This window comes from Mus musculus, chromosome 3 (assembly GCF_000001635.26).
Source record: "Mus musculus strain C57BL/6J chromosome 3, GRCm38.p6 C57BL/6J".
Classification (NCBI taxonomy): Eukaryota; Metazoa; Chordata; class Mammalia; order Rodentia; family Muridae; genus Mus; species Mus musculus.
In genome coordinates this window covers 17761576-17788325 of record NC_000069.6, presented here as the reverse complement: position 1 = coordinate 17788325, position 26750 = coordinate 17761576, and the positions used below count along the sequence as shown (strand labels likewise).

The 26750-nt window shown below is 38.5% G+C and overlaps 1 long non-coding RNA gene across 2 annotated transcripts in view; it reads left to right on the top strand.

The window, feature by feature from the left end:
- The first annotated feature begins 2345 nt into the window (after positions 1-2345).
- The window catches only part of Gm30340, a 469847-nt gene continuing 445442 nt past the window's right edge, over positions 2346-26750 (top strand). For both annotated transcript variants that reach the window (XR_880680.2, XR_880678.2), the window contains exons 1-2: positions 2346-2404; positions 2916-3115. This is a non-coding gene — a long non-coding RNA (predicted gene, 30340). The remainder of the gene's footprint in view (positions 2405-2915; positions 3116-26750) is intronic.

Below are 26750 nucleotides of genomic sequence, written 5' to 3'. Positions count from 1 at the left end.
ATAAAACATTCTAAAGAAAAGATACGTTCTTGTGTGTTTGTAAAACATGTTTGTAAAGTGCTGAGTGGGGGCTGGAATTACTTGACAAAATATCATTTCTGTGCCTGGAGTCCAGACAGAAAGCAGGTCTAAAGGTCGGTGTTTTTTATCGGGGCAGAGGACTTTGACTTGGGGAGGCACTAGGTACATCATTTTCCTTCCCTGTATCTTTTCACTGATCATGTTCATTCTATCCGTTTTCAGTTTATTGACCTGGGATGTGTGATTGCTAAAGATCCTCAAGGACTTGCCTGGCCCGTGGAGGGGCCAGGTCAGAGTGTTCAGTGCATCCCGCCCACTACGGGGAAGTTGCAGTGCTTAGCTTTGGTTAGCTAGCAGAGATGGCTCAGTGGGGTGGCGACTTCAGACCACCCAGTACAGGTACTTGACCCAGCCTCTTCTTCTCCAGTTCTGGCAATACTAGCTTTGCCCCGGAGCTCTAGGAAGGCCTTAGGACTGTATGAAAGCTGACCTCACGTTTCCTAGGTATGGGCCTCTCCTGCATACTTCGCTATCCTAAGAAACACCTGCCAAGGAAAACTCAAGAATCTGAGGCTACTGCCGGAACATTTGCTCCCGGATTTCACTCCCCGTCTACCCAAGAAAGATGGACAGACAGATACAGCCATGGCCTCCAGGCAGCTCAGGGGATGGAAAACACAGAGTTGGATCCTGCAAAGTCCTTCCAAAGGAGCCTTTATATTTAGACACCTTTAACTCTTGATCCGGATCTCCTACCTACTTCGGTTGAGCAACCAAAGCCAGTGATTGCTTTCTAACCCGGGATAAGAGGGTTTCTCTGCAATGCGAACCTCTTACTGCCCTGCACACCTCATAGCTAGAGCTAGCTTATGAAAACGAAACCCAACTCATTGCCAGAAGTTGTTGCTAATTAGTGGATAATAAACTTCTGTAGCCAGGGCACAAAAGTCTTTTTAAAGTGCAAAGGTGTTCTTTGTATCGCATCAGAAAAGAGATTAGCATATCAATTGGACTGAAGGGACGGGACAATGAGCCCTACTCCCTCTGCGCTGGCCTGAGTTCGTAGCCTTCCTTTCCCTCTGTTTTCTTTCCTTCACCCTTCCTCCTCCTCCTCCTCCTCCTCCTCCTCCTCTTCCTTCTCCTCCTCCTCGCTCCCACTTTCTTTTGCTGCTCCCAGCTAGATCGAGGCACTCTTGGGGTACATTAAGCGGCTGGCAGCGACCCAGACTTTAGTGTCAGGCCTCGGGGCCGCACAGCTACTCGGCTTTAGCAATGCTCAGGGAAAATGTGTAAACGCGAGGGTGCGCGGAGTAAGAGCGGTCACAGGCATCGTGCGCACCTACCAGGCCTGGGGGGGATGGGGTGGGGACCGTCTCTCACGGTTCTATAGGACACCCCTCCTGGCAGTCATTGGCCTGGCCTCCGCCCAGAGCGCTAGGCCTACCCAGGGCGCTGAAAGCTCCCAGACGACCGTCCACAGTGTGGGCCACCGGCCGCTGCTAACTGCCCAAACCCCTGAGGCCTCCGCGCCCAGCCTCACCAGCTGTCCCGCCACGTTTGCACGTGCAGGGAGGCGGGGAGCGTTTGGGAGAAGCCGAAGACCCCACGCGGGAGGCGCCCACGTTCTCGTAGACCCTGGGTCCGAGCCCAGGTGCTTGCCCGTGGCCCGGCCGGGGCCGCGGACACCAGGCGTCCGGAGAGGCGGTGGCCGCAGCAGGCCTGGTTCGGTCTCCGCAATACCTCACTTAGCCCAGATGCCCACAGCCGGTCCCCTGTCCCACGACAGAAAGTCAACAGCTGCGAAAGAGCACGGCAGAAGGAAGTCTCAGGAGGAGCCGTCCCGGCCTCGGGGCGTCGGCCCTCAGTCCCCGACTCCCCCAGGACCCTGAGTCTGACGCTGCCCCGCAGCGCGCCCAGCCAGGGCTTGTGGGGCCCGAGGGACTAGGGGAGCGGAGGAGTTGACAACAGGGCTGGGCACCGAGCCGCCCAGGCAGAGCCAAAGAAACCTGGCAGCCACTCGCCGGTGCCTTCCGCTGCTGTAGGCGACCCGCCACTTCGTGGTGGCCGACCAGGGCCCGAAGCCTGGCCTGGGCCTCGGCCGCAGAGCTCCCGCCGGGCAACCGCGCCAAGGAAACGCTTTTTTCTCCCTTCCCCTCCCCCTTCTCCCCAGAGGCAGCTTCCGTTCTCTAAAAGCATTAAGAAGAAGAAGGGGGAGGAATCTCTGGGGCTCCTAACCCCCACCGCCGACCCACATCGGTCTAGGCTCCGTTAGATGCTGGTGTTCTGCAAACAATCGCCAAACTCACACAAGTTTCCCCCCACCCCCGAAAACCATCCACTTTAACTGAGGTGAGGGAAAATGCGGAGAGAAAAAAAAGTGAAGGTTGGTGTTTCCCTAAATGCAAAACATCAGAGAGGGTTTGAAAAGAGCTTTGCGTTCCTTGCGAAACCTCCATTGTTACTTGGCAAACAATGGGAGCCTGGGCGACTGCAGGGCTGTGAGAATGAATAGGCGATCCACGGGATGTGTGCGGGTCAGTGCTTGCGGTCCTGGGCCTAAAGCCCCTTTCTCAGCTTGCCACAATAAACCCGAGCAAGGTTCAGTCTTTACTGGGTCACCGGCCATCCTCTATTATTCAACACTTCACAACAAAAAACACTTATTAATCAGCGCTGACCAGAGGCCCCCTTTGAAACAAGAGAGGAGACAGAGAGGGAGAGTGGGAGAGGTGAAGAGAAGATTGAGAGCCCTGGGACAGATCTTTCTCAAACCAGAGCAACCATAGGGTTCTTTCCTCCGGTGGCCAAAGTTTATTTGACACAACAAAGTTTTTAATCAGGCCAGAGAGACTTGCATTTCTCATTTGCCTATTTCCTTGTCTTTTCTTCCGAAGACTTTGCAAGGAAGGATGGCTTTAGGTCAAATTGCTAAGGTCTGATCTTAAAGATCTAATTGCTATCGGAAAAGAAGGCTGTTTCCCAGCTGGGCCTCCACTCGAGATGGTGCACGGAAGACTGTCCACTCTGCTGAGGGCACCCTGCTGATGGATGAGGTGTCAGGCCAGTTCGTCATGTGAGCACTGGCTTCCAAATGGTATGAGCAATCGTCAAATGTGCTTATTGCTGATACTGAACGCAGTCTGTAGATTTTATACTTCATGATGTTTCATGATCCATATAGAAGACTGAACTTGCTTGGTACAGTAAAGAGAACTGTTCTTGAAGTGAAAGAAAGCGATAAATAGTTTTAGGGATAGAAATGGTTCTAAATGGTCAATACTACCAGAGCTTTCTTTACTCAGAGTTTTTTTTTTTTAAATAGATCTTATTTTATGCTTGTAACTTGGTTGTTTGTCTGTCACTTATTCTGCTACATCAGCTTTATGTATTAATATAATCGACTCAGAACTCACCTAGACAGTTTTTTGATGGCAAAATTTCCCCACTTTCTGACTGGAAATTGTAAGCCAGTAATTCTTTTTTTTCTCCTTCATTCCTTCTTTCCCTTTCTTATTAACTGTTTCACATTTCTCAGGTTGTAATTTAGTCAAATGAGCAAAGCTCTTTTGTAAAGGCTGGTGTTTACAAGTGAATAGAGGCGAGAGATATTGAATCTTGGTTGTTAACCGACATTAACCAATTATTTACTAAAGAAATAGAGATGAATATGAAAGTATTCTTTTAAGTTTAAATTTTCATTCATGTGTACTTTTGGAATATTGAACACCCATTTCACTTGTTATGATTCAAGAAAGGTTTTAAATCCAGAAAATATTTGTATGAGGGATTGTAAACTGACCAAATTAAGCTGTAGAATGAGATGTCTTAGTAATGAAAGCAAGCATGCAAAATTACTTGGTAGTAAAGCAAATTGGAATTTGCCAGATTTTATATATAGAAATGTTAAAATAGTTTGTGTGGTTTGGTCTCAAGAAGTGCATTTTACTTAGATGCCTACAAGTCAAGATTGCATCTCTTATGTACGAAATATTGTGTGATTCAGATTTTGCAGAGCTCGACAGTTCTTGCAATGGAGTAATCAACTGTTATCTGAATTATTTAAAGGCTGGTATTAAATAAAGGCCTTGGAGTTGAATGCTGACAAGCTCTCACATGTAGTAGGCAGGAGGAAGTTCAGTGGTCTTTCCTCTCGGTAGGTAGATATACTTTCAAGATTATTTTTTCCAAATGTGGAGAATGGTTTGTAAAATTTATGCACAGATAAGAACAATGAATAATTCTTTTAGAAATTTTTCTCAAAATGAGCAAATAGGATTATTCAGAGAAGCAGTAGGCAACTGTTCAATACACAGTAATGTGCCACCTGAAATATAATCAAGACTGTTTCACACACACACACACACACACACACACACACACACACACACACTCACACACACACACACACACACAGAGGAAATCTAGTCTGATTCAGAAAAATAATATTTTGGATGTAGAATACAATCATTATAAACACTAGTATGTAGGACATGGCTTTTTTGGTTATATTTTTAACTTTTGGCAATTGGTTTGACATCCTAATTTTCGCAGAGCAATGTGTTTTGCATTTGTGTAGATATTTCTATTTGTAGACAGGAGGTACTAAATGCAGCTGATCTTTCACATATTTTCTTGTGAGTTTCATTGAATAAGCAAATAAAGAAAGTTTTAATCTGAGCATATAAAGCATTGCATGTGTATGTGTATCATTACATAGTATACCATTTTAACACATACTTACAGATTTTAATACCTTCCCATTCTTTCCTTCATTCTTCCTCTTTCATCTTCATAAAAAAAACAGAGAAATTAAGTAAATGGTATTGTAATGACAGTCTGTTAAATATACCAGTGAATTTGTATGGAAATTAGATTATCTTCTACATTTGTCAAAGTACAAAGATATAATACATATATAGATTCAGCAAATGTTTAAAACAGAAAAAATGTTATTTGTTAATATTCACCACGAAGGCAATATTTATTAAATTTGGTGTATCTTTATGATATCATTAATATTATTTCCAGGAACATTAATTCTGGGCTAGTACATACACATAGTTTAGTCTTTAAAATAAAATATATCTGGTTGAACTCTAAAAGAGATGTGAGAAAGCAAGGTAAAAATTACTTTGTGAGTATCTAAGTCATCTACTTACCATGAAATATATATCTGTCTTTTAAAAAGCCATATGGATTGTTTTCTTTTTGTACCAATGATATTTAAATGTATTTCAACTACAAAGGTAAACAAATGTCTTCATAGAGTTGAATATTTTTAAACCTGTAAAAAAATGGCAAGATGGCATGAGATGGCCTTTTAAAAAGTCATATTCAGTCTGGTCAGTTTATTTGGAATTATATTTCAGGTTTTCTTTGATTTTCCTTCAAGGCAGTTGTATATAATCCATTTTTTTCTTATTTTCATCTTGAACCTACTTTGTCACATTCAATTTAAATTTATATCAACATGATCTGACAAACTAGAACCAATAGGTTATCATTAAGCAAACTGTAAACTCCACCAAAATGTTGCCTTTGTGCTTATTTTATCTAAAAGTAAATCAATTGTGTTTTTTATGATAGGGAGGAGGTAAAAAGAAGCTAAGATAGATTTTAGTTTCTCCCCTTTGTTTTTCTCAGTTGTTAAAGAATTCTGGTTAGCAGTGTACACTTAAGACTTCTGTGGAGATGCTCAGCCTGTTATTTATTTATTCATAAGCTTCGAGCTCACTAGAGATTCAAAGTTATATTTAAGAGAGCAGAGGCCCACATGATATATGTTTATTTGATTCTTCAATCTAAATACTTTATGAGTATACTAATAGTTATTTTTAAGAGAAATTTCATTAGGTTTATATGATGTGCACTTAAACATCTGTGATATGCTTCTGTGTACGGTAGGATATAATACCTCATTCTTATTGGAATAAAGGAAAGTAGACATTCAGACTGAAACATTTCTCTAAAACTATGTTCCTTTTTCTTAGCATAGTATTTTCTCAACTAATTACATTTTGTCTAATATATTGTGAAAACCATTTTTGACTTTGATATCAGTTTCTCAACCAGAAAACTATGTGCTTATTCAATCATTTATGACAAGGAAAATTATTCTAGAGAATTTTTACCAAGTTATCTAAAGATATACTTGTATATGCTTAAACTGCTTTACATTCTAGTGGTTTACTTGTGTTTGTCATATTGTTAAAGATAAGAATTTAGTATTCCTTTTAATAATGGTTGCTTTTTAAGAAGATCAAAGTCAAGTGTTAAAACTTTCTATAAAATAAAAAGTATATGATTTAACACTTCACCATTTTGTATTTACTTCTCTGACTTCTCTTGTATTGCCTCCTTCTTTCTTATACTCTTCATTATCTCTTTGGCTTAACAGTGTTTCTGCACCACAGACAGATTCATTAATCAGTGATTACATGTTTCAAACTGATCTTTTGGTTAAAGAATGTATTTGAAAACACCCTAAAAAACCAAACTATGCTGGTGGTATTCATTTAGTCCTTGGGTTTTGTGGTTTAGAATGTAGACTGATGTTCTTAAACTTTTATAGTCATCAACGTGTTTGATTTCTTTAGGGGCTGCATTTAATACACAAGGTGTGAAAGTGGGGTATTAGGCACTAGCATCTAGGAACCAAATAGGGCTTTGGTGGCGTTGTTAGTATTATCAAAATAATCGTTTTGTGCCAATAAGGAACCTCATTTCTAAGCTTTTCTTCCTCTATCATTCTGCTTTTTACTAAGTACTGAGAGATCCCTTGAAAATTAGGTTCTGATAAAATTAATTTGTTTGGTATCTGATGGCAAAGGTATCAAGCAGAAGCAGACCTTATGTCATTATTGGCACTTTGGAGTTCATGCAAGTCTGCAGCAGTATGAGGTTATTTTTTGGATGAACACAATGTTTTATTTCCCAGTAGTTAAATGTACATTGCAGATTCCTGAAGACCATATTTAAAATTAAAACCCTCAAACCAGGACTAGTTACTTGAACATACTTTACAAGAAAAAGCGTTACGGGGTGGGGGGAAACATCCTTAGTTATGGGAAAATAAAAAGAATCTTAGCTATGAAAACGCCCAATTGCAATGCACTGCCTTAGTTGTGTCCTGGTTTTTGAAGGGTGACAGTTAATATACTGAGTTTTTCTTGGAGTTTTCTCTTCTTGTGAAAGACACGCTTTTATAAAACCAGTCACCTGAGGCTTCACTCTATCTCAGAACATTTTCATCCCAAATTGGTTCACTGATCTTCTGAGACACAGTGATAAACAGCTTTGTTTGTACACACACATCACCAGGGACCTGGGATGAGGAATCCCAGGGCCACTTTGAAGGATTGGAGATTGTGGATGTAGGCTTAATTAGAAGTGTTCTAAGTTAAACACAGCAGTATATGGAACCTACCAGAAGCTAGGTAGTCTTGAACCCTAGATAGTACTTGAAAGGAAGAAGGACTGTAAACATTGGCAGGACAGATTTTTCAGGATTCTGTGTATTTGTTGCCCCAGTAGCAGATTCACTTGTCCAAAGTGGTCAGGAAAATAGTCTCGTATTTTAGTGCAGACCGTCCTAATTATTCTGCAGCTGGAAAGAGAAAGTGCTCAAAGATCTAGCTTCTCTTTTGGTTCTGAGATTTTTTTTTCTCCTGCTTCCTCTTTCTCTTGTTCTTTTTCCTCACTTCTTTCTTTGACAGTGTGTCAGTCTCGATGGTAGATGTGAACTTCATTATGGTTTGCTTGCATTGTTAGTGATGCTTTAAAATTAACTGGGTAAGGCCTTTAATGAAGCTTTGCTACTTGATTTTGTTCTCCCTCCTGTTTTTAATCTTCTGAATGTTCTACTCTTGAAAGAAACAGCATCTTAGATGAATGTCCTTACTAAGGGTAAGTCTTACATTGTAACATCTAGAGGTTAGTCTGAGGGCATTCAAAAGGTCAAACTGCCAGTGTGATTTTGTTCTAGTATAGGATTGGACTGCCCTAACTTTACTGAGTCAACAGTATCTCTGAGAACTCCTAGACATAATCACAAAGCTTTCCTATGGATTTAGAAGTTTTGAATCTAGAAAGATAAGAGATAGGGCAGCTCTTTCTGGATAATTCCAGTTTGGTCTCTCTCTCTCTCTCTCTCTCTCTCTCTCTCTCTCTCTCTCTCTCTCTCTGTCATAGTTGTTAAAATAAGAGAATGACTTGAAAGTTGAAACACAAACATGTTTCTAAAAACAACTTTCAATAAATTAAAAATATATCAAAGTAAGTCAAACAACCCATGACAAATCCTCCTGCAGTTTCTCTTTGACGTGGTTGTGGTTATATAGCTATATATATAATATATAATATATATATAGTGGGCATAATGATTACATAAACTGAAAAGTACAAATTGCTTGGGAGACAGCATAGCAGCTGCATAGTAACAAAAACCTAACTTAATGTAAGACTCAGGAAAGATGGGAGGGAAGGTATGGTATTCTATTGAGTGCCATGTGTTGACGCTTTACCAGGTTCTTCCATGAACATACATTCTCATGAGGACATGTCAAGGTTGCTTTTCATTTTAGAGACAAGAAAGTATGAGCTGAGGTTGGGGCTGTGGAGTCTTACATATACTGGCCAAGGTCATGTAGCTAACAATTTTTGAAATCCAGACAATAATTCAAATAATTTTGTCTCCAAAATTTGTGTGCTTTCTCATCAACCAGATATATCGCACATGATTTACTTTCCTCTTGAAAAAAACATTTAATTACCGTATGTTCTCAGATTCTCTTACTCCACCCTCTCCTCTTGGCCCGTGGCTATTGCCTACTCTTATCTTTGGGCAGGTACTCAGCATTTTTAGTTATCCCTCCTCCAAACCTCTTCTGATACTCAGGCTCCTGCATCAGCTTGCTTGGGAGGCTTTCTGTAGGACATAGGCTTGAGTTGCTTATTATTTGCATGGCTGTGTGAAGTGATGGGCTTGAGGCCAAAGCTTTTTATAGCATGCACATGAGTCAGAATGTTCTGTTGAATTAAACTGTGAAACAAAAGGCTTGAAAAAGGGCAATAGCAATTCTGCTTTTAAGAAATTTAATTTGGGAATATGACGATTCTTCTTCTAGATCTTTAATATTTATATTAAGACCTCTTGCATTTTCTATCCCATTTCACTTCCCAATTCACAATCTTACCAAGTAAATCATGAATTAGAACTTTTGGGAACTTTAGCTAGTTCTTTATTGAGATTATGCATTATTTAGCTAGCAGAGTTAACACTATCAAGCTTTTGGTTCATTATACTGCATTTAGTACATATGATACCTAGCATGTAATTCTCAAAGTAAAAAGAACATCTTGGTATTATGCAACTTATATTGAAGTTTATTCTAGATACAAGTATATATATATGAATCGATATGAATTTAATGTAATTCATTTTCTGTCTCTCTGTCTTGAAAGAAGCAATCATTTACCAAAGAAATGAACATTTACCAATATTGGTAGATGACCTAAATAACAAGAAGTAATCTCAAATAGAAAAATCAAATTATAAAACCTAAAATTAAACATTGAAACTCAAACTTGTGTTTACTATTTAGCTTTGAACATTGAAGGAATTTTTCTTCTTTACTTCTTAGAGTTACTCACTAGAATATTAATTTCTTTGAAGACTCTCATATTAAAATTTATAAATGTCTGCTAAAGATGACTATTACTGCAAAAATAAAGAGCTTAATGTAGATAATCTAAGAACTGATATTATTAAACTAAAAACCTCAGAGATAATATGGTGTTAAAAACCACAGATAGTTAATAGTATAATAGCTCGGTGATTTTGTAGCTAATATAGAAATATGAAAGATAGAATACTGAATTTTAAGACAGTTCTTCTAGAACAAATGTTGAACATTAGGACTCACATGATGTGTTTGTTTTATGGCTGAAACTGACCTCAGATATTCTACTTTCAGGCTGTAGTTGCTCTTTGAGGCTGAAGGGTTAAAGGTTCAAATGGAGAAAAGGAGTACAAAACAAAATAAAACAAACAAAACTAAACAAGAGCAATAATCATCTGAATTTTGAAAGCATAGCTGTAACAACAATGATCAAAACACTACATCAATAATCAGAGGTTTATTTGGAGTCAAATCCCAGGTATAGGTTTGATATTGTCTTGATTTCTTCATCCCCTATATAAACAGAACTTCTTATTTGCAGAAAATACTAATTCATTAATAGGCTTGAAAAGACTTATTATTTACATTTCTGTAAAAAAACATCTATATTCAACTCAACAAAATTAGATATGACTTTAAAAAATTCTATGTAATATGTATTGGCTATCAATGTTTGGATTGTTTTAACATGTACTGAGCATATATAAAACATACATGATTTTCTTGGACAGATCACAGCTGGTTGAATTACATTCATCAGATTATAATAGACTTTTAGTAGAAAATGTTGAATTCTACAGGTTTCATTTATAGATTTATATGTGTTTTAAGTATGTGAGTATATCCCCATGTGTTTATGCTGCAGTTTTATTTTCATTTTAAGCAGCCATAATTTATGCATCCAAAATTTCAGAATTAGAATTCATTTAGTTAGTACAAATCTTCAGTTTCTAGAATGGATGCTTTGTCTGGAAGTATAGCAACATTTGCCAGTCATTCAGCAGAATGGCTTAAATTGGCAATGATGTCTCTGACCTTTTTGTATAGTTTTAAGTAATTGCTGATTTGGGTTTGCAGGAATTCCTGTACAGCATCCTTTGTACAGGAAGTTACCTTTGCTAGTGAGGGTGTTTTCTAAGGTGTGTCAGTCCCATATATAGGTGCTATTGCAGAAAGGGAACTAGGAGGACAGTTGGGATCTCCCATGTCCTGGCCTAGTCCCACCTCCACCAAAATGAGTTAGGTCATGATCAACACTGTTTTCCTCAACTTCAAATAATGACTGGATCAACACTATGTGTTCTTAGTGTGAAGGTCCAAATCTCTGGATTTGTAGATTGAAGCTTTTTGTAATGCTATATCATCTTTCCAAAGAATGCACTTGTGGTCCCAGAATCAATTCTCTATAATCTACATAGCAGACAATGTTGCCTGCAGAGAGCTTTGGACATATTCAATAAATACATGTTGTTTAAAATTCTTGATGATTAACTAGCCATCTAGAGAAAGCCTGTGATCAATGTTGATGAATAAACCTTAATGGCAAAATGGTTAAAATTTATTGAGTGCCTCTAATGTGCCAGCACTCTATTTGCAGTTTGCATATGATATCTTACTTAACATCCAGGAAACACACCTAAATACTCCTGGAAGGTTTTAACATTCTGGTATTATAAGCCATTCTTCTTAGGAAAAGTCCTTTAGAGTAGGTTTGCATGAAGCCTCCAGCAAGACGCAATTTGAAGAAATTCAATACATGGAAATGGAATTGAGAATCCCCTTTCTCATGCATAAAATTCTGTTTATCTGACTATTTAAATAAACACAAAGTAACATTTGCTTCCTTTTAAAAACTCTTCCAAGAAGTCTTTTCCTCACTGAACTTTTGTAACTGTTTTGTTTGAATGTTCATCATAGCTTACTAACACTCAAACTGATTGTGTTAACAATACTCCGACCTCCCATCTTGATACTCTGAACCTTCTCTCTATTCTTTCTGTCCAGAAGGAGTGAAACCATTTGCTAGTTTATATATAATTTGACTGTATGTCTCTTTTAGGAAGCATATTTCTCATATTTAGCTCATATTTGTTTTTGTATTTGCCATAGTGTATTAAAATTACCAGTGGTTGATACTTTTTTTAAAATAATTGCTGAAGGAACAAAGATCTCTGAAAACCTAGGCTAAGGCCTAGGGTCTGTAAAGAAGATAAAATGTTCTTTTCTCTTTTTGAGATTGACATCTTTACCAGTAATAGAATAAGAGATGTAATTTTCATTCATTTCACGTTTCCTGTTTCAAGAATATCTTTGAGATAGGACAAGGTTTATGTTGTAAAATCTGACTCCTATTTACCCCAGAACTTTAGCAGCTCAGAACTTTGTGCCTTTGTTTATTTATGAACCAAGGCTCTCCCCTCTCAGTTTGCTGTTTTTAAGTTGGCATGGATATAGTTCCAATTAGAGTATGAGAAGGATCTGGCTTCCAATGATCCCATCAACTATTTATTTTGTGACTGTGAGTGAATTTTGTAAGCAGTATGATCTTAATTTCCTTTTCTGTGCAATGATGATGATGCCTATGATAAAAAGCTGCTTGAACACACAGTGACATGACTAGTGGGTGCCCAGAGCAGTGCCTGCTGAAAAGCACTCTCACAAGAGTAGTCACCATTAGCATTGTCATTATTAGCATGTAGTGCTCTGTTGTACTGGAGTACAGCACAGCTCATTAAAATATCTTTCATTCTTAGAACAAAAATCAAAATGGCTTGTTTCACTACATTACACCTTCTGGTAGGCAAGCTTTCTGGCCAGGTAACATCAGAAAGGAGCCAGAGGTATCCATTTAAGATTATTCTTCAAAGGTTTATTTGCTTATCTTGAGAAAAATTTGGTCATTACCCCTTATTACTTTCTGTCTTACTTTCACTCATTAATCCATCCCCTATCATTCATGTTCTCTTTCCCACTTGTTTTTGTTTTCTCTCTTTTTCTCTGCACACTCAAACTTCAGCTTCAAAAGCATTCCCTTCTGGTAAATTTTCTGTTGTTTAGTGCTGCGGCCTTGGCATGAACCACCACATACCCTGATCTGCTGGAGCAGTCACTGCACTGATCTATGTGCTGTCTTCCTCATCTGCAGCCCATTCTCCTTCGAGCTTCTAGAATGAGAGCTCAGAACATCTGACTACATCACATCTACTGTTCATTGAGACACAGACACTGAGAGTGCATCCCAGAACCTTCTGCAGTGACCTGTTCTGTCCACCATGTACTCATTAGAGTTCCTTTCCTCTTTTTACTCCCACTTACTATTATCCAGTGACTGTCATCTTATTCATAAAGCCTGTCTGTGACAAAACTATTACTGTCTGCTTGTGATTGTTTTAAAAATGATTTTAGAGCTAAATAAACACCTTATTTCAAAAGCGACCATTAATACCAGGAATTTTAAAAACATCAACCACATTTTTGTCTTAAATTCTGTTATTTTCTTTTTTTAACCCTTCATAAATAAAACTAAAATATAACCCTAATTCTCATTCTTATTGTACAACCAACCAATATTTGTCTTTGACAGGAAAACCAGAAATTTAGACAGCCAAAAATAGACAATAGTCTTCCAACATTCGCTCCATGCTCTAGCTGTTGTAAAGTTTAAACATCTTGACATCAATTTAAAATATTGCTTACGTCTAGTTTGTTTTCTATCCCATCTTCTTTACTTGGATACTTGATGATCTTCCTTTGGCTATAGGATATTAGAAGGTTTTCTTAGCTACTTTACCTGTGAGATTTCCTCACAGAATCCCAGCTTCTTTTGTCAGATGAAGTTTATATTCTTATTGAAGGGCAGGGAGAGAATCTTTCTTATTTCTTGTATTGTTTCCAATATAGGATATTGTCAATAATACTGATGCATCAAGGAATACATGAATAGGTTAAAAGGTGTCATGAGAAGATTTTAAGAAACATCTGCCATATATGCATATATACACACACATATGTACACACACATACCAATAGGAATGAACTATAAAGCTCAGGAGCAGGAACATATTATGGGATAATTGTATAAAAACTCTGTTTTTGGGAACTGGAAAGATGGCTCAGTGGTTAAGAGCACTGACTGTTCTTCCAGAGATCCTGAGTTTAATTCCCAGCAATCACATGGTGGCTCACAACCATCTGTAATGGGGTTTTGATCCCCCCTTCTGGTGTGTCTGAAAGACAGTGTACTCACATTTATAAAATGATAAATCTTAAAAAAAACCTTTGCTCTTTGCTGTCTACCCAATAAGTACCAGTATTATTGATAATGTTCTTTTTTTCAGTAGGGACTTTCTTTACCATTTTCCCCTTAATGCTACTCATTGGAAGAATTCAAGGTTGGGAGCTTGAACAAAGTAGAACAAAACAAAAATATTAGATGACTTGAATATGATGTTTATTGATTCACAGTATTTATTTTATTAATATGGAAAAGAACTGGTGCTCTCTGTGGACGCACATGCTGTGCCATGGTGACATGCTTTCAGCTCAGTGTGTCGTCAGGATGGTGAGAATTTGGCTTAAAAGATTATTCTATTTTCTGAATTCATAAGGTACTTTCCATTTGGGCCTGCCATTTTCATGTGCTAAATCCACATTCTAGGCAGAATGATGGTAACACTACTGTTTATAGAGACAGAGCAACGTTTAGGGTTGGCAAATACAGATAATCTCACATCGTAGTTCATTTTAGATTTTCCCCTCTGTTAGAAAACCATTCTACTTGTCTTTCCATGTGTACATGGGCGTTAGGAAAGGTAGTAAGTAAGAAAGCAGATCACATTTTAAGGAAGGTGTTGAGTTTGAAGGCCAATGTGATGAAACTTATTTTAAATTCTTGTTATTTTTTCCAAATGGATTTTCTGTGGATGCATCTTGAAAGCTGTTATATAAGAAATAGTTTTTCTTTGATAAAATAGGTTTCGTTTTTCTACTGCCTATCATGTGTCATATAATTCTGAACTTTTGATACAAATTCTTGATGGTCTGGATAAATAATTTAACCAAAATCATGAAACTAGCATTTAACTGAAAAATAAAAAACATTTTTTTATGTATTCTAAAGCCGCTGATTTTACTATAAGAAGGACCCAGGAAGAATAGCTGAAATGTCAGTGTGTGGCTTAAAAATATCTTTAAATTCTTCAGGGAAACAGCTGGGGAATAGTTCTTACAGGTACAATTTACATTGTGAATTCCAGAGTAGGGCTACAGTGAAAATAGAAGGTTGTTGTGGAAGATGCCTGGGGAGAGAATAACGCCGGGGAAGGATGCCAACTCCTCTTTAATTTTAGATATGAAGAAACCTTGTAAGAATAATAAAATTGAAGTTTAAAGGAAGAAAATGAAGGTCAACCTATATCCTAAGAATACAAGAGAAACTAGGAAGTGAAAGATCTTAGAAACAGCCTTCAAAGCAGATCCAAAAGCAACAGCCAAGCTATTAAGGAAACAAGGCAGACAAAGTACTTCTGATGCTTTTATCAGACACACATAGCTCAAACAAGAGAGCATTTGCTGAGTACAGTTTCTAAAGGAGCTCTGTAGGCCAGTCTTGATATGAAGCTTATAGATTGTGCTCCTGATGCTCCTGCTCCCTGTACTCAGAGTAAGAAGATGCAAAGGCATACAGTGAAGTTCGATCTAGGTCTTGCTAGCAGAAGTCAGGTGGACAAGACAGTTCAGGGCTCTATTGATAGTCTGGGTGACCTAAAGTCAATGGAAAATTTAATCCTTTGGAAGGCTTGCTGACTAAGGGACACATTCTGAGATAAGTAGGCTAAAGTTGCTATCTTGGTCTTAAAGAGAGAACTGTGAGGAAGGACTTGAGAGAATAGGAAAGAGACAAAAGTGTTAGGCAGATAAATCCGACAATAAAGCAAAACCGCAAACAAACAAACAAACAAAACAAAAACAAAAACAACAAAACCCCAAAACTGAAGGTAGTTTCACCTCAGATAAACAGCCCTATGTAATTGAAAAGAAACACTAAAACTCTACATTGTCATAAACATATTTGTATAGTGAGCAGCCTTTATACAATTAGCAGTGTGATAGAAGAATTAGTTTTGCTTAGTGGCTTAAAAAATTTACATTCATCACCATTTGGAACCTTGAAGGACGAGCAGTGACATCAACTACCAAGAACATGAAGGACTTATACTCTTCTTCCTTCTCAGAAAGACTCTGAAGATTGCATTCTATGCAGTCATTCAGCAAGAGGCACATTGCCACTATGATCCTAAGTTTCCAGTTTAAGCCAGAATTTGTCCAGCATCTGTGACACTTAGACTTAAATTATGGGTTTCTCAGTACTGCCATATGTTGTCCACATCATATAGAAAAATTATGGAGGAAAGAGATTGTTGTAGGAATTTTATGAAGGTCATATGTAGTATGGGATGCTGTGGTCCTGGGAGGAACTTAATAGGTAGAAAGAAGCATTTCCACTTCAAAGAGCAAGCACTTCCATTTGCCTTGGGTCTGATTTTGCAACCTCCTACTTAGACCCCTGGAGGAAGATTGTTGTTTCTGCATTTAGCAGATGGTCCTTGCAGGGATTTGAACTTGGCTATATCTATATCTATCCTTATGATAAATATACCTTTTCCCTCTCGTGCAAAAACCTAGATGTGAAAAAAAAACCTACACATTTATAAAATGAAAATAGAAAGGAAATTATAGAGATGGAGGGCAGAGGAAGAAGACAAAATACTAGAGAAGGAGGAGAAGGAGGAGAAGGAGAAGGAGGAGGAAGACAAAAATGAAGAGAAAAGGGGCAACAGGACTAAATATGAAGAAAATGTGATAAGATATATGGTTGAAATGTGATTATAAAGCCTGTAGTTTTGTACACTAAGAAAAATTGAAAAATAAAATTCTGTCTTGGGTGTAACCGTGCTGTGAGTCCTATGTAAGAAGAAGTGAGAGTTTCAGAGATCAACTTTAAGTCTTAAATTATTTCTTCCTGATCTGGTGTATAGTATAAAATATGTCAGGTAGTTTACTATTACTTTTCAACAGCTGCCCTATGGTGGAAAAAGTCAGGCACAGTATGTACTTGAAACTATAGAAATGTCAGCATGTGCTATGCTTAGATATTAAATCCAATACTGGTGATTCAGAAGCATGCATTGCACCATATGGGCCTTAAATATTTATGAAACCTAAAAGTCATAAAAACAATCCTATAATGTAAAAGTTAATATATTGCTACAATTTTTCCATAAATTAAAATTTAAGCTTTTAATTTTAAGTTTCAAGTTACTTTATTATTGAAAGTAAATTTTTAAATAAGGAAACAAAATTTTATTCAGTACCTATTGTTCAAAAAAACAAATAAAACAACAACAAATACCACATTACATACAGCCTAGAAATTGAAATAATGTCCAGAGTTTGTCACATGCTTATATCCACCATCAATTGAGTAGTAGTTTCTCATTATAGGATAAGAATGGAAGAAAATAGAACAGAAATGTGAAATTTTTGTCATTCTAAGTGAACTTGAGAAAAAACAGGGCTTGGAAGGTAAGAGTTTAGCAAGAGTTGTGAGGGAGATTTCACAGAATTGGGAGGCATAATACATCCTCTGCTCTGCCCTCTTCTTACCCTCTAAGTTTAGTGTGGTGTTACAATGACATGGCATGATTTAATCTAAAGGCTCTGGGCTAGTAGCCCAGAAACCTGGCCTCTAACTGTGGCTTTGACTCTAATTAGTTATGCATTTTTTTCCTAATTTATAATTGAGAGACTGATTAGTTCATCTTTAAATGTGATATTATAAAAATTATCTAGCCTTTTATACATACAAAAAAGACACTGGGTAAAGAAGCAGAGAACTGAATATAGTATTCCTAGTGTCTCCTCTCTTCTATGTGCTCAGTTCTGAAGTGGCCATGGGATGTTTAGACAAATGAAAGAATAAGAAGATATCAATAGGCTCTAGTAACCATCTATTGCTCCCTGAGTGCCAAGTACATTGGGATTCTGGCAAGTTACTTCATGGGCTGTATTCAACGTTGTCTCTTATTCTTGTTAGGTTGGAATCAAAATCTGACATCCTTCTGTCTGTTTGTGGACGACAGGATCTACCTCCCATCTACCGGAACAGGAAGAGACAGCACCAAGAGGATTGCTTAGCCTTTTGATGTTTATTTGCATAGTTGTCTTCTGGATGTTAGGAAGCTTTCATCGCTCTCTCTTTTGTTTCTTCCCCCAGTGTTATTCACAAACTGAGTTCTATGAAATGATTTAATCCATGTCACTAATTTGTGACTTGTCTTATAACTTGCCTTTCTACACCACTACTTCCAAACATCCTAAGAATTTTCACTTGAGTTTTGAATAATTGCTGTTTGCTTTAAGGTCTTTGTTTCCCCATCTTTTGTTGGACAGTAGGACTGTTCTTGTGGGATCTCACCATCATCCACAGTGATTTGTTCCGTGTCTTAAGACCCCTTGTATTAATACTGAGAATCATTAGTAATCGGACTTTCTCTTTCTTTTTTGCAATGTCTCTGTTAGGTTATAGCATTACCAAGCTGTATCTCAAAGAAACTGAGGTTCAGTTTTTAAGCTTCAATATACTTTCTCAGTATGGGTATGCATTTACTTTCATTTTTAAATTTTTATGAGATATTTTCTTTATTTACATTTCAAATGTTATTCCCTTTCCTCACTTCCCATCCGAAAACCCCCATCCTATTTCCCCTCCCCCTGCTCACCAACCCACCCACTCCCACTTCTCTGTCAAGGCCATTCCCATTTACTGGGGCCTCCAGCCTTCTCAGGACCAAGGGTGTCTCCTCCCATTGATGCCCAATGAGGCTGTCCTCTGCTACATATGCAGCTAGAGCTATGGGTTCCTCCATGTGTACCCTTTTGTTGGTGGTTAAGTCCCTGGGAGATCTGGGGGTACTGGTTGGTTCATATTGTTATTCCTCCTATGGATGGATCTGTAAGATCCTTTAGCTCTTTGGGTACTTTCTCTAGCTCCTTCATTGGGGACCTTGTGTTCAGTCCAATGGTTGACTGAGAGCATCCACCTCTGTATTTGTCAGGCTCTGGCAGAGCCTCTCAGGAGACAGTATATCAGGCTCCTGTCAGCAAACACTTGGCATCCACAATAGTGTCTGGTTTTGGTGTCTGTATATGGTATGGATCCCCAGGTGAGGCAGTCTGTAAATGATCTTTCCTTCAGTCTCTGCTCCACATTTTGTCTCTGTATCTCCTCCCATGGGTATTTTGTTCCCCCTTCTATAGGAACCAAAGTATACATACCTTGGTCTTCCTTCTTATTTAGCTTCATTTGGTCTGTGAATTGTATATTCGGTATTTCGAGCTTTTGGGCTAATATCCACTTATCAGTGAGTGTGATTGGGTTACCTCACACAGGATGATATTTTCTAGTTCCATCCATTTGCCTAAAAATTTCATGAATTCATTGCTTTTAATAGCTGAGTAACATTCTATTGTGTAAATGTACCACATTTTCTGTATCCATTCCTCTGTTGAGGGACATCTGTGTTTTTCCACATCCTGGCTATTAAAAATAAGGCTGCTATGAATATAATGGAGCATTTGTCTCTATTACATGTGAAAGTATCATCTGGGTATATGCCCAGCAGTGGTATAACTGGGTCCTAAGGCAGTACTATGTCCAATTTTCTGAGGAACTGCCAGACTGATAACCAGAGTGGTTATACCAGCCTGCAATCCCACCAACAATGGAGGAGTGTTTCTCTTTCTACACATCCTTGCCAGCATCTGCTGTCACCAGAGATTTTGATCGTAGCCATTCTGACTGGTATGAGGTAGAATCTCAGGGTTGTTTTGATTTGCATTTCCCTGATGACTAAGGACGTTGAACATTTCTTTAGATGCTTCTCAGCCATTTGTTATTCCTCAATTGAGAATTCTTTGTTTAGCTCTGTACCCCATTTTTAATAGGGTTATTTTGTTCTCTGGAATCTAACTTGTTGAGTTCTTTTTATATATTGGATATTAGCCCTCTATTGAATATAGGGTTGATAAAGATCTTTATCCAATTTGTTGGTCGCTGTTTTGTCCTATTGACAAACTCCTTTGCCTTATAGACGCTTTGCAATTTTATGAGGTCTTCATTTATCAATTCTTGATCTTAGAGCATAAGCTATTGGTTTTCTGTTCAGGAAAATTTTCCTTGTGTCCATGTATTCAAGGCTTTTCCCCATTTTCTTTTCAATTAGTTCCAATGTATCTGTTTTTATGTGAAGGTCCTTGATCCACTTGGACTTGAGCTTTGTACAATGAGATAAAAATGGATTGATTTACATTCTTCTACATACTGACCTCCAGTTGGACCAGCACCATTTGTTGAAAATGCTGTCTTATTTCCCCTGGGTAGTTTTAGCTCTTTGGTAAAAGATCAAGTGACCATATGTGTATGGGTTCATTTCTGGGTCTTTAATTCTAGTCCATTGATCTACATGCCTATCACCGTACCAATACCATGCATTTTTTTATCACTAATATTCTGTAGTACAGTTTGAGGTCCTGAATGTTGATTCCCCCAGAAGTTTTTTTATTGTTGAGAATAGTTTTAGCTATCCTGGGTTTTTTGTTATTCAAGGTGAATTTGAAAATTGCTCTTTCTAACTCTGTGAATAATTAAGTTGGAATTTTGATAGGAATTGCATTGAATCTGTAGATTGATTTCATCAAAATGGCCATTTTCACTGTATTATTCCTGTCAATCCACATTCATGGGAGGGAGATCTTTCTACCTTCTGAGGTCTTTGATTTCTTTCTTCAGAGACTTGAAGTTCTTTTCATACAAATCTTTCACTTGTTTCATTGAAAATCTTCATTCTCATCTATACCTATCATCCTTAGGTTTGGTCTTCTTATTGTGCCCTGAATTTCCTGGATGTTATGAGTTGGGATCTTTCTGCATTTTTCATTTTCTTTGTTTGTTGTGTCCATGTTTTCTATGGAATCTTCTGTACCTGAGATTCTCTCTTCTATCTCTTATATTCTGTTGGTGATGCTTGCATCTATGGCTCCTGATTTCTTTCCTAGGATTTCATCCCCTGAGTTGTCTCCCTTTGTCATTTCTGTATTGTTTCTATTTCCACTTTTAGATCCTGGATGGTTTTGTTCAACTCCTTCACCTGTTTGGTTGTGTTTTCCTGTAATTCTTTAAGGGATTTTAGTGTTTCTTATTTAAGGGCTTCTACCTGCTTACCTGTGTTCTCCTGTCATCCTTTAAGGGATTTTTGTGTTTCCTGTTTAAGGACTTCTACCTGTTTAGCTGTGTTCTCCTGAATTTCTTTAATGGAGTTATTAATGTCCTTCTTAAAATCCTCTACCAGCATCATGAGATACAATTTTAAATCTGAATCTTGCTTTTCAGGTGTGTTGGGGTATCCAGGACTCACTGTAGTGGGAGTACTGGGTTCTGATGATGCCAAGTAGTCTTGGTTTCTGTTGGTAAGATTCTTATGTTTGCCTTTCGCCATCTGGTAGTCTCTGGTGTTAGATGTTCTAGGTGTCTCTGGCTGGAGCGTGTTCCTCCTGTGAGTCTGTAAGCCTGTGTCAGCACTCCTGGGAGACCAGCTCTCTCCTGGCAAGACCAGTACACAGAGGGTGCAGATATAGGCTCATAGGACCCTGTCGTAGAAGCTCTGTTGCCTGTGCTCTCCTGAGCCGACCTGCCTTAGAGAGACACTGGAGAGAAAAATGGAGATCTCCCCTGAGTCCTGTGGGTTAGAGCACTTCCTGGAGGTAAGCTCTCCTCTGGAAGGAAAGGTGTTCAGAGGACCGAGGATCAGAACCACATCCCGGCTGCAGATATATCCCTGTAGGACTGTAGGACCATGTCTGAGATGCTGTTGCTTTTGTGGCCCACGCTCTCCTGTGCAAACCAGCCTTAGAGAGACACTGGAGAGAAAATGGTGATCTGACCTGAGTCCTGGTGTCCTCTTTATTGTTTTTATTTTCATTTTCAGATCCTGGATGGTTTTCTTCAGTTCCTTCGCCTGTTTGGTTGTGTTTTCCTATAATTATTTAAGGGAATTTTGTGTTTTCTCTTTAATGTCTTCTACCTGTTTACCTATGTTCTCTTATATTTCTTTAAGGGAATTATTTATGTCCTTCTTAAAGTCCTCAATCATCATCATGATATGTGATTTTAAAATCAGGGTCTTGCTTTTCTGTTGTGTTGGGGTAACCAGGGCTCACTGTGGTGAGAGAACTGGGTTCTAGTGATGCCAAGTAACCTTGGTTTCTGTTGCTTATGTTCTTGCACTTTCCCTTTGCCATCTGGTTATCTCTGGTGTTAGGTGGTCTTGCTTTCTCTCACTATTGCTTGTGTGTCCTGTAAGCCTGTGTGTGAGTACTCCTGGGAGACCAGTTCTCTCAGGGAGAAATTTAGGTATGGAGAGCTATGGTACAGCATCACTTCTGAGGTGCAGCCTGAAACCAGAAGGATCCTGTCCCCAGTTGATCCTTGGTTCCTGTGTTCTGATGGCTCTGGAGGGTCCCTCTTGGGCCAGGAATTTGAAGAGAAGTGGTGGTATTACCAGTGCTCAAAGGTGTGTAGGCACTCCTGGGAGACCAGCTCTCTTCTGGTAGTATTTGTATATGTAGCTCTGTGGCACAGGATCAGCTTTGGGCACAGATGGTAACCGGAAGTCTCTTGTCCCAAGCAGCTTCTTGGTTCCTGTATCCTGAGGGTTCCAAGTGGGTTCCTTTAAACAGCAGTAGTGGTCCTACCTGTGCTTTCAGGACTGTCTGCACTTCTGGGAAGCTAGCTCTGTCCTGGCGCCACCTGGGTCAGTGGCATAGAACTGGCTACAGGCACACACTGAAACCACAAGGCTCCTGTCACAGGCAACTCCTTGGCTCCTGTCTCCTCTCCATTTACTTTTAAATTACTTTGTATTCTTTTTTACCTATCTGGGACCCGAATTTTGAGAAGCTAATGATAATAGACTTACATCCTTTTTTTTAAAATTTATTAAGTTAGGTTTTACTACTTAGCTTAGACTGGGCTTAAAGTTTAAACTAACCTTGCCTCTGCAGTGCTAGGATTATAAGTGTATGTAACCATGTCTGGTTCTAGAACTTTTTCAAGCTAGCAGAGAATCTGATGTGCTGCTCCTGGGATTTAGTGCAGTCAAGTGATCTTCCTCCCCATATCTGGTCCTGTCAGTTTGTAGTAGTCATAAAAGCATAAAAGTTGGGTCAAATGAACATGTGTTAGGCTGTTCTTACATAGCCTTTCCTGTTCTTTGTGCTTTACCTTGCATTTGAATGCAAAATTTCTTGTCAAGGCTTATAGCCTCAGTCTTGTTGTACCCATACTGGATGACAGGAAAGGTTTCTGTTACTCTTAAACTTTGGGATAGTTTTCACTATTGTTCTACCAAGTTCTTCAATCCATAGTCACTTGTGCTGGTATTTGTCTGATAGGCTGATATGCTCATTTCCTACAGCTAATTTCAATAATTTGCATTAATCTTATGGCCAAGTAACTCCTCTAAGAAGTGTTTATTTTGAACTTTAGTTGTCACACCTAGTGCTTTATTTGTGAAAGAAAATAAAACTTGAGAGCTGTGATTCATGTAATTTATGTCAAATAGCCCAAAGTGTTGTTTGTGAGCTTTGAAACCTGGGGCTGGGAACATAGCAGAACAGGCCTGGACATGCCCGGGCAGGACTGTCCTTAAGACATTCCTGAGGCTGCTTGGCCATAAAGATAATGAGAATGACATGCCAGACTGGCCCCGCGCCTCCCTATCTCCCACCCTTCTGACCTAAGTTAAATGTTATTTGCATATACAGTTTGCTGATGTTTAAATGGACCAATCGTGAAACCGTGCCATTGCGCCAATTCTTCCCTGATAAGTTTAAATGAACCAATCATGTGAAACCTCGCAATTTCCTCCCTCAGCCCCAGCCCTTTTTCTATAAAAATCCCTAGCTTCCAAGCCTCGTGGTCGAATCCACTGTCTCCTGCGTGAGATATGTTTCGACTCGGAGCTCCGCCATTAAACTACCTCGTGTTTTTACATTAAGGCATCCTGTTCTGTTCGTGATTCTTGGGTGCACACCGAATTGGGAATTGAGTGGAGGTTTCCCCACTAGGTTCTTTCATTTGCACAGAGCAAATTCACAGACAATTTGGTATAGACCTTTGAACTGTAATGCTTCATTTCTTCATCTTTAAAGAGGAAAATGAATCCCCATATTATTGTATGTCTTAATGAATAAATGAGATAATAGTTCTTGTGTATGGATTCAAATAATTTTTGTGGATACAGTATTATCAATAAGCTGCAGGACTGTGCATTTCAAACCACATCCTTTATCTTTACTTTTATGGTGACCACAATCACATCCAACACCACATTTTAACTACAGAATATAAAAGCACATTTCTGATAAAAAAAAAAAAACATTCTAGAACTAAAGAGACACTGCTACCTACTATGATTTTATCTTTCTCTAAAACTTTGGAATCTTGCTTGTTACAAAAAGATCAGTCAATTTTGTAAAGGAGAGTAATGGGCAGCTTGGGTATTAGGGACATTTAAGGGTTTGGCCATTTTACCTACAGAATAATAGGATTGAATCCAATGCTCTCTTACACTCTCTACAGCTTCAAGAATTTGTGATATTATGGTTCCAAGTTTGAGATCTTTTTCTGTCATTAATCTGGAGACTAACATGAATTGCTCTGTCTTTTAAAATATAAGGCAGAATCTCTGGGAGGGCAATATTTTATCACACAAAGAGAAATTTTTTGCTTCGAATGATGGTACTATTATATTTTTGAGAGAAAAGTCAATGATCTTCTCAATGTACAAGGAGAGGTATTGAGTGTTTTCTCGAAGATCCATAGCTGGCAGACTTAAAATAAGTGTTGATGTGTTTATGTGGAGATTAAAAACACACCTCAGCTTGTCTCAGAATTCCATTTTCAATTACTCTTGAACTAGTTTGAAAATTCATTGTCTTCATGACAAAAGTCTTTCAGTGTGCCATGTCTGCTCAGTATCAGATTCTGACATCTCCAAAGGTCTTGTATAAGTACACTCAGGCAAAAATTAAATGAATCAGATAGTGCAAGTTTGTGGTACAGTTGGGAGGCAAAGGTAGAATTTTTCTTGTTTAGTGGTATACCTGGGTTTCTATGTTTTTTTTATTCTTTTATTTCACATTTTTCATTCCCTCCTTATATTGTCCCCTCTGACTTTCTTTCCTTAAATGTAGTATTTTTCTACTTCTAGAAAAGAATGACCAATACAAGGCAAATCTCTTATCATAAGGTGCTCCTGTTCATTAAAAGCTTCGAGATTTCACAGAAACCCTGGGCTGGTCAACCTTTACCTGCTCCTGTAAACATGATTGAACAAATGTAGATGAGCACTGTCTAGTTGCTTTCATACACCTAGAATTTAATACCAGTGAAATCATGAAACTTTGGGATAGTGTTGTAGGAATTTACGTGAGATGAATTCACCAATGCTCAGACATTGGTTTAAACCAATTGAAAGTTTTTACTAGTTGGCCAGCAACCACAATGAGTATTCAGGATCCTTGTATATATTACCAGCCTTTCACAGGGTAAGTTTTCTTTTCTTTTTTCTTTTTCTTTTTTATTAGATATTTTCTTCATTTATCTTTCAAATGCTATCCCGAAAGTCCCCTACACCCTCCCCTTGCCCTGCTCCCCAACCCACTTACTCCTGCTTCCTGGCCCTGGCATTCCCCTGTACTGGGACATATAATCTTCATAAGACCAAGGGCCTCTCCTCTACAGGGTAAGTTTTTAAGCATATAATGTATGTTCCATGTTGATATACTTCAGTTATCAAGACCAGTCAGCCAGAAGCAGAACTAATAAAGCCAAAAAACAAGGTTGGCACATTTAGAGATTCTTCTAGAAATATGGACTTTAGTGCATTAGACCTGTCCTTTAGTTTTGTCTGGAGGTTCCATCCATCTACTGAGTTTTACAGACTGAATTGTACTTGCATCATGGAGTCTGCTTGCTAAGGTCTGGAGCCCTGTTACAATAGTAATATGCCTACAGGGTTCCTAATGCTCTGAGTCCATTTAGTGCTGCTATTATATGTTTGGGTGTAGGGGTATCCACTGGATCTGATCAAGAAGACAACTATTAAATGGACAAAGAACATATTACTTGGTAAGTCATAGCTCTAGGGGAGAGCTGACTACTTTTATTCTGCTAAATTGACATACTTTTAAACTATCCTCTATGTGTTTATCATTGTACCCCAGATTAGTGCAGTTCTCAGTTCTAATCAGAGAATCTTCTATTTGTAGTAATTAGTGATTAATAAGGAGTCTCACAAATAAGCTAAATACAGAAAATAAGAGACTGTGGAGTGTTCAGCCTGAAATGGGCAGCTATGTCACACGTCCCTTTTCCTCCTAAGGCTCAGGGATTATCCTGGAAGAGGGGCACAAATATGGAAGAGCCAGAGGGTGCCAGGACTGCTATAAAGCAGTGAATTGGGGAAAAAATAGAGTTCTTGCATACAAGTACTCACAGAGGTATGACTATGTGCACAAGATTGTCCAATATTTAGGTAGCCAAAACTGCAGAATGTATGGATCAGTGTTTTAAAGTGCAATAACAATGGACCCAATAATAGTACAACAAGGATGCAATGTGTTTATAGCATTCTGAAGTTGGTGTGGGAGTTTTTGCTTTTTTATGCTCACAGATGAACATCCAATGGCTATAAATATCTCATTAATGGAGACCAGTAGGAGTGTGTTCATGTTAGAGACACCTTTCTTTTGATTTTGGATGTCTAGAGAAAATAGAATGTTAAATGTTAAGAGAAAAATTTGAGCAAGATACAAACCAATATGGCATATATACTCCTCATTGCTAAAACCAGATAGGGTTTTTTTCTGATGGGATTTCTTTGCATAGTCCTAGCTTTCCTGGAATCTGTTCTGTTCACCAGGCTGGTC